This window comes from Marmota marmota, unplaced genomic scaffold (assembly GCF_001458135.2).
Source record: "Marmota marmota marmota unplaced genomic scaffold, marMar, whole genome shotgun sequence".
NCBI classification, from domain to species: domain Eukaryota; kingdom Metazoa; phylum Chordata; class Mammalia; order Rodentia; family Sciuridae; genus Marmota; species Marmota marmota.
Window position 1 is genome coordinate 37,506,350 of NW_025999968.1, and position 9,558 is coordinate 37,515,907.

The following is a 9,558-nucleotide window of genomic DNA, read 5'->3' on the forward strand; positions in this document are numbered from 1 at the left end:
AGTCTTTTTTGATTTGCCAATAAACAGCATTAAAGAAGGCAACAAATAAAATGATTTATACAAGCAACTGAGCCCATCCTTCAAAGGAATCCATAAGAAGAATAGGCTGTGTCCTACAATGGTTAGTTTTGAAGACCTGGGAAATGGCAATATTATAAGATCAGCATTCTTTAGATTTTGTGACTCATGATTCAGAATAAAGTCTGAAACAAAGGAAGGCTTGGAAGAGCTTCTCAGAAGCCAGATGTTCATGGGAATTTTGTAGCAACTGCAACTTTACATTATTAAAAAATGTTTTTAAAGTCCCAATAAAGATCAAAAAATACAAAAGTTCATATAAATGTTTGCCCCCAAAATAACAAAGTTAGACAAAACAATCAAATAAAAAGCCTGGAGGAAAGACACCATAGCTTGAAGTCTGAGATAAAACATGATTGAGGATTGATGATAAAATATGACTGAGGATTGATCTTCAAACCAGACTGCCCGGGGCCAAGTTCTAACTCCAGTGCCTTCTAGCTAGATGATTACAGAAATTTTCTTAACCTCCCTCTCCTCTCTCTCAACTGAATAACAGAGATTAATAATTGCACCTACTTCCAAAGCTTCTGTGTTAAAATCTATGTAGCCCTTAGAACAGTGCCAGGCACATAGGAAGTATTGTATAGTTAATATTATTATTACTGATAAGCATTCATGTCACTAATGCATTTCCAAAAGCAAGAACACATTTGCGTTTATTTCTGCTTGTTTCTGGCATCCTTGATAAAATGAGACCTCTTCCGGGGAAGAATTCTTATTATTAGAGAAGCAATTGAAAATCTCCAACATGGTTAGTCCTCAGGTAAATAATGGTATCACACTGAAAGTTAAAGTTAACAAAAGAAATGTGGAAATATTCAAAGTGCTGAGACAATAATTTTGAAAGTTATCTGCAAAAGAGGGGGATGACGATATCTAATATGTCAATTATTGTTTCAGTGCCAATTAAAGGTCACAGAAACCTACAAAAGGCTATGAATAGTCCACTATATATTACTAATCTCGATAAATAGAGATGGCATTATTTGTATGCAAATTGTGCAAACAGACTATATTACAAATACATTTCTATAGCTTAATTACCCATTTTACTGCTGCCTGTCTAATGAACAAGGGAACACCAATCTTTATTATTATCCTACAGGATTGGCATTTGCTTTAGAAAGTAGTTGTCAATAGAGGAAAGGAGAGCTCACAGAAGCTAGCCACTCTACTAATCAACTCATTTTCTACTGACACCAGGACTTCAAAATTGCCCAACATGGAATCAGAAACTGGTATCACAGTTTTTTAAATACTCCAGGCATGGGATATAAAATGGCTAGCTAGGAATGTGCTGGCAACAAATGTATTTTGAGCAAAAAATATTTCAAAACCAGTTTTATTTTGTCCTAATATTTCAAACTCTGCCCAAATACTTCTGCCATGTAAGTACTCCCACTGGAATGAGCAGGGTCAAAGATATTTCAAAACAGTGGTATGATTACAAGGAACCTTTTGCAGTTGTTCCCTAAGGGGAAAGTTTGTGTGCAGATTTTTCACCAAAGATCATTGACTACAGGTGCTAATAAGGTAACTGCCATCACCATTGACTACTGTTCATGTATACTTAACACCAAGTGTGGGTAACAAAGTGATAAAGTATAGAACATGCCATCATCACTATAAATTTTCAATTCTTTCCTAAGGGGTCAGTTGACATTAGGAAACAGTTGTCATACTATCCCATCTACGTATGATATATCAAAGTGCATAAATGTACTCTACTGTCATATGTAACTAATTAAAACGAATTAAAAATTAAAAATAAATAAATAAATAAAGGAATCAGCTAGCAAACTCCACAGTCCCCTCCAGCACCACTTCTGCTGTAGCTTTCTAGAAACAACAAATGCCACAAGGTTCCTGGAGATGAAAAGGGTATTGCAAGTTGGATGAGTGCCTCCTTTGATGTCTCTTCATGCAACAGGCCTCAACAGAACCATTTCTTACACTGATTATTTTTGATGCTATTCTATTTTGAAAAGACTTCTCTGACCAAAATTTATGTTGAAAATCACAAAGATAAGGTAGATATTTATCTGTTCCCTTAACACATTATTTATCTGCATTTCCTTCGAGGGATAGACCAATTGTTTTTCCTTACAGAACATTCGTTCTGTGAAAAAAAAAATATATATATATATTTTAGACATGCAAAGGTATTATTTTCCAAATGAATTATGACAGGATTTTTGTGAAAACAGTATATTGTATACATGTAGAACACTGATTTTGCAGGGATTTGGGAATCTTACCTTGAAGAGAAATTCCACAGAAGACCTTATGTTCAAGATCACTCTAGATAAATGAAAAATTGATGCAGTTATCTCCTAGAGACAGCTTTTGAAAAAAATCACCTTTAGTCATTTCTTCAGATAACTTATATAAAATGATATGTGGAGTTTGATTCAACTAGAAAACCTCATTTTCCCGAAGTGTTTGACAATACAAATAACTTTAAATAAACATAGAAGAAATATGAAATATTTCTACATGAAAATAAATTATATAATATTAGAACATTTAGTGTTTTCAATTCTAATGATTTTTAGATAGATGGGTTTTATTTCACTTTCTGTGTTATTGAGAAAAATAATTATTAGTGATAGATTAATAAAACGACTTTGAAATCATGCATCTGACAGTTTAAGATAAAGTTTATGCTACACAAATTCAAATTTTATTGCCTTTTTAATAATTTGTAAATCATGTTGACACTTTTAAGGAAAATGTCCCTGCTATCTAAGTCCAAATTTTACTGCTTTTTTATTTCTATTATGTATTTTTGGAAATGGAAATCTTTTGACCTTAAAATAACCAAGTAATAAAATAAAGTAGTAAAAGAAATTGAAAAGCTATGCATCTGACTCTTTATTTCAAACCATTAAGATGAAAGTTAGGAAAAAAAATGTGATGACTTATATTCATTACCAATAGAAAAAGGGAGTAAATCCCTCTTTTCACACAAAGTGCACTAAATAAAAAATGGATAAGCTCTGACTGGTCCAATAACTAGTTATCATTGTACTGGTATTTTTAATAGCTTAGCCCAGATGTCACTAACTTTATCTATTTTATGTGAGAATTAATTGACTATTCCCTAAACCTATTTCCCAAAAGAGTGCTTACTACTTTAGGAACACTACAATACAAACACTGTATCATAAAGAAAAATAGGAAAAGATAATGTCCTCCACCTTTGAAATCTCAATAACACTTCAACGTTAACAATGACCTATTTCTTATATTGGGGGCAACATAAATATTGAAAAATCTTGCTTTGGAAACAAATGCAGCAATGTAGCTGAAGAAATAGGCCACGGATGTGTCGAATGCCTTATAGAAAGAAAACTACAATAGAATATGTAGAAACCCTTTACATAATAAATTCTTTAACATTTTTAAAGAAGGCTTTATTATTGGTACTCAATATTTCTGTAATTGGCATGCCATTTGCTAATCATTACTAACTAAAATCACCAAGGACAAAAAAAAAAAAAAAAAACATGCTCATTTCTATGACAACGTTATGTTAAGAGGCTGGAAGTATAAAACCTTTACTCTTAATATTACTTACTACATATAAAATCAAATGAAGTAGAATTCTGAGAAGTAGCTACTTAAAATCTGTTTCCGCTCTGGGCTTTATTCCTTGTAGAGGAGTTAGACTTTATTCCTCTCTAAGCTCAGTCTATGTTCAAACCTACTTAGACATATCAGACTTCTCAGAACTTAAATAGGAGATGGCATTATAAAGCTTTCCTAGTAGCAAATATGGCTTCAAGAAGATCCCAAAGGAAAATCCTGTCAGAGGAGGATTCTCTGGGCCACCCTCTTCTAATTCCCTCTCCTTCGAGTAACCAAACCAAAAAAGAAAGGTCACATTCCTTCCACTTACTTAGCCTTTGGGTTAGACTATTGGAGATAACTGTTATCTTTTCAGAGTTGCCCTTTGGGTTTCTCCCCATATCAATTTGCATTATTACAGCTATTATTTTCTATTTCTTTAAAACTTATTTTAAAGGAAAATGTGAAGTCCTCATCTATTGAACAGATCCAACTCCTAAGCTCAATATATTTATATATTCTGTGTATTTATGATCAAAGACTGACCTTCAGTTAAATAGTAAAAGAATTGAATAAAGCAAAGCATAAAAATATACATTGCAATTTTATTTAGATTTTAATGTAGAAGGCCAAAGATTGTCACGTAAGGGAGAATTTCTGCCTGTTGACAGATCAAAGTGTATTTTCTCTGACTAGTTCCTTAACTGAATCGAAAAGATAATTTGGATCATTTCTTGAATGTACCAAAGCAACTAGTAAATTCAGCCAATCAGCCATAAGCAGTAAAACACGCAATTAATATAATTTGCATTAATCATATCTATTGCAATTATGTAAATGTGGCTGAGAGAGTTCTGTGTCATTTTACTATGCTACTTTTGCTTTTAGAGAACCCATGGATTTCTAAACTCAAAGGCACTAGGAAAGAATGCCTGAAAGAACTTGACCCTGTCATCAGCTATGTTCCCAAATGACTTGGATATTAACAGACTAAAAGCCACATCTTGCCTCACCTCACAAATAAAGCTGTCATTTGACTCTAGTATAATACTCTGGTTAAGCACAATTAGATAAACAAGCATAATTTATCCCTTATATTACATTATATTAAGAGTCAGTGAACTGCAGCTCTTCATTTATGTACAGGGGCATGAAAAGAAAGGAAGTATTGAATTGTCTTTCAGAGTGATTGGCCCTCGAATCTATTTTTGCAGATGAGTTCTTTGAGATGGCTTTTGGATAAGGGCTCAAATTATTAAACCAAAGTGCGATAGTCCATGGCAAAGAAAGACTGTGACTATGTGAATGAAACAAAAAACCTTGGGGGTGAGAAGAATGCCTTAAAACGAGAATAAGAAAATTGTGTGGCTGTCACTATAAAAATACAACATCAGGAACATCTATCTCTTATTGGCTTTGCAATTTTAAGTTTTACTCAAAAACTATTGCTCAGCCATGCCTTCCTGTCTCCTTATTGCAGAGATATATCTCATGTGATGTAACAAGAGGAACACTATTAAGGAAGCTACTCAAAATAAAAGGTCTCTAAAAAAATAATAGTTTCATCTGTATCAAGCCTTCCCTGTGGAGCCATAGTCAGACATGAGCCAAAGGCATATCATGTGTCTTCTTTCTCTTGTACAAACTGAAAAAGCAAAAACATTGGAGAAAAGTACAACAAAATCAACACTGACTCTGTCAAGAAAACATCATTATTTCAGGACAATTATCAAATTTTACCAAATGGATTCACCCCAAACTTTGTATTCTTGTAAAATGATCATCTTTGAGACTAGATGTTACTATTCAACTTGTGACTTGTGTTCAGTTTAGACTCTCTGGCTATTTTATGTCACACATTTGAGACAACCAATGGACTCCTTCATATCAGTACAAAGCATCAAAACCATAACTGGTTGTTCTTCTAATCAGAGGTAGCTCAACTGTGAAGTGATCAAAGCAGCCACCAAAGACTCTACCAATGAAGATATGATCAATTTCAATTTCACCTTACGGAGTGAAGGATAAAATTTAACTTTCCCAAGGTTTTCTAAAACAAAACTTTGCTTTCCTTTATAAGAATTCTAAATAAGAAGAAAACTATTATACTGCTCAAGCAAGAGCATTATGAAGGCAAGTAATAAACTTTCACTTGAAATCTCATTAACTCTAGAACCACCTTCATTTCAGGTAGATGATATTAGAGAAAAGGATTAGCATCAGACCAAATGAATTATATCCAACCATTTTCAGTTCAAAATTCTGTTATTTTATTTCACTCACCAGATTTAAGATTAAATCAATTTCTTGACATATGTAAATGATGATAAATGACTTAGGAAAAAAAATTCATATTCTCAATTCTTAAGAATTTAGCCTACAGAAATAATAAAAAAAACAACAGCATCAAAACAAACATGTAAAATTGTGTCCTGTACATTACTATTTTAAGGGGTAAATACTTCTACATGCTTGTCAAGCTATGCTATATTCATTACAGGGCATATGACATTGCTTTTAAAACTATGGAAAGGTATATGTTGTTATATGAAACAAGAAAAAGACAACATTCAAAGTTGTTGCTTCTATTTGTTCACCTCAAGGTGCTGTTAGGGGACAGACAGATGAGGGTGGAGGGAAAACGAAGTTAAGAATAATTCTAACCAGGTGTGGTGGTGCATGCCTGTAATCCCAGCGGCTCAGGAGGGTAAGGCAGGAGGATAGAGAGTTCAAAGCCAGCCTCAGCAGAAGCAAAGTACTAAGCAACTCAATGAGACCTTGTCTCTAAATAAAATACAAAATAGGGCAGGGGATGTGGCTCAGTGGTGGAGTGCCCTTGAGTTTAACCCCAAGTACCCCCCAAAAAAGAATAAGAATTCCATAAAATGGGCCCACTGCACTGACCCCCACATGCTTTCTTCACTCCCACATGCTTTCTTTGCCAAACAGAAATTTGGCTGCACCCCTGCCTGGCCTAAATGGGCAGGATATGTCACATTCCTTAGCAAACTACCTGTTATCTACAAGGAAGTCCAGGCAGGAAATAACATTGATAAAAGAGATAATTTGAAGGGAGAGACATTTGTGATTCTTCACAGACAAGATTCTGGAAGATAAGGATAATGCCTCCCAACCAAAAAACCTGTAAAAATGATTAGCAATCCATTTGGAACTGCTCAGCATGGGCTAAGGGAACCTAGTATTGTCAAGGTAAAAGGTATTTGAAAGTCAGATGCCACCCTGCTGTCCATCAAAAGGCAAGAAAGAGGTGGACCTGGGCAGGACTCTCTGGAAACCTCCCTGGGATACCTAATAAAACTGGAGTGCAGGAGAGGCATGTTATCCCTCTTCTCTCTCCGAGGACTCATTCTCTCCACTGAGAGTGTCCCCTTTCCTTTTCCTATCCCTTCAACAAACTTATTCCTGTGACTCTGAGTGACGTGTCTGAAATCTTTCTGACTGGAGCACAAGAATCAGGGTTTGAAGAGAGGGCCTCAGTTTCTCAAAGGCCCCAGCTCTGCCACAGTTCTATCTGGTGTTCTCCAGCTAATTCTTAGAAACTACTCACACTCTGGCCACGCATTGTTCCCTAATTTGTCAATTTTGTGCTACTGTTAACTTATGACTTCAATCGATTTCCAGTAAGAGGCAAAATAACTTCCTCTGCTATCACCCACCATTTTCTCACTTCTTCCCTATCATTCTTCTAATCCCACTCACACAAAATACATCCCACATACTTTGTTCCTCTTCTTGTATTCTGAGGTCAGAAATTTGGGAGTCTTTTCTTGGCCCCTAAAATTGTTTAAATTTTAAAAATAAAATATATGTCAAAATCCTGAGTACCCCTCTATTCCCTGCACCAGGCCTTTACACAACTAAAATTGCCTCCCTACTCATTTCTCTGTCTCAGTCCCTCCCCAAAGTAACTTATGCTCAACTTTCCCACAATATGCTCTTTCAACATGTTTCTGATTGTGCAATGTTCTCTCACCAGGGAAATAAATTGTGCTCTATATATGTACTATGAATTGAAATGCATTCTGCTATCATGTATAACAAATTAGAATAAATAAATAAATTTCTTAACAGATACAACTAAAAAAAATTTTTTTTTTAGTAAGAGAAGTTTAAATAGTTTGTGTAGAGGCAAGAACTTCCTTGTACTGTTCATTTTCTCAACCACCTCAGTCCTCACTGTGATGCATGATGGTCTGTGCTGTCACTCACTCCAACCTACTCTTCTCTCTCCTAGATTCTGCACTCACCAGAATCCCTGCCTGCCAGGGCTTTCTTATTTCATTTGTTTCATTCACTCTCCTGTGTCCCCTTTTAATTTAAGATCTCAATTTACCAACATCTAATTTCATTTATATGTGCATCTATTTTACTATATCATGATCTACTCTGGTCAGACAATGTGGTATAGTGTATATTTTTTGTAACCCCAACTATATTACAGTACCTGGTAATTAGTAAAACTTAAGTAAAATATTGAATTAACAAATGAACTAATAAATAAATGAAAGTCTGAAATGATGTAATATATGCATCCATGTGGGCAAAGCTTGGAAGTAAATGTGAGGACATGAAAATAATTAAGTTGTGATAAGTAGATTAAAAACTTTTCTTTCTTTCTTTTTTTTTGGTGATTTTTTTAAAAATCACAATTAAAAAGGAAAAATCTTTAAAATTTATAGTAAATGCATACTATAGAAATTTCTATTGATAAATGAATGCTGATTAGCAATGCTGTTATTGTTCACAGTATTGCCAACTTTAGCATATACTAGTGCAATACTAGTAGAAGTTTGGTTTGATTTCTTTTTTATTTTGTTTTGCTTTAAAAAAAAAAAAAACTTTAAACCAAATAGATTTCGTGTATAAAGAATGGCCCAAAGTCACACTTTCAAAATCATTCAAGATTTTTCCTTGTTTAAAATGGACAGGCAATCTCCAAAAGGTTGGCTTAAGGTTCTATCCTAAGTGACAACCTTTGCTAGTTCACATATGCTATTCTGTCTATACACAGAATCTGAAATTACAAATGGGAATGAATCACTCATCAATCAAACATCAAATACTAACAGAATCCAGGAAATGTTATGCATTTCCAAATTTATTATATCACTTTACATATCCCAAGATTCCTAGCATATAAAACACCATCTAGTGAGAGAGAATAAAATCATGGTTTCTTAGATTTGAAATTAATGTATATATGTGTGCATAGATATAAAGAATAACAACAACATTCTATCAGAAACACTCTTTTTAATCCTGATGATTAGTCATGTAGCTCAACTGATTCTACTTTCCGTAAGAATATCTTTTGCTCTTGACTTAATCATTAGCTAAAGTTATAATAGGGGAGAAAATTCTATTACTATTGATACATCAATCAATATAGCAGAAGATATCTAAATATTTTTAGAGCTTATTTAAACTGTATCATAGTAGTAAGTTTCCACTCTGCTGGATGAAATGCTCCCAATAGGGTCTAAGAAGGTACAAAAGATCATAGAGATCATTTAGTCCGGGGCTTCTAATTTTTTGCACATCTTGTTACACATAAAGTAGAAATAGTTATGCAGGATACTACAGGAAGGGAGTGAATACATGGTGAACCACTAAAGGGACAATACTCTTAAATAAATCTTAGACATCAATATTTGGAAGAGTTTGTAAAACAAGCCATACAAATTGCAAGTATGTTAAAAGCTGTGGGGGGAAAAAAGGCATATATTCACATATTAAGAGAATATTTCCCTAGACTGTTTATTTACAGAAATTTAAATTTATTAACAAATTCTACCTCATAACATTTTAAATATCACACTTCATTTCTTTTTTTTTCATTGATTCTTCTTAGTTACACATCATAATTCATTTCAAAATATGAGTATC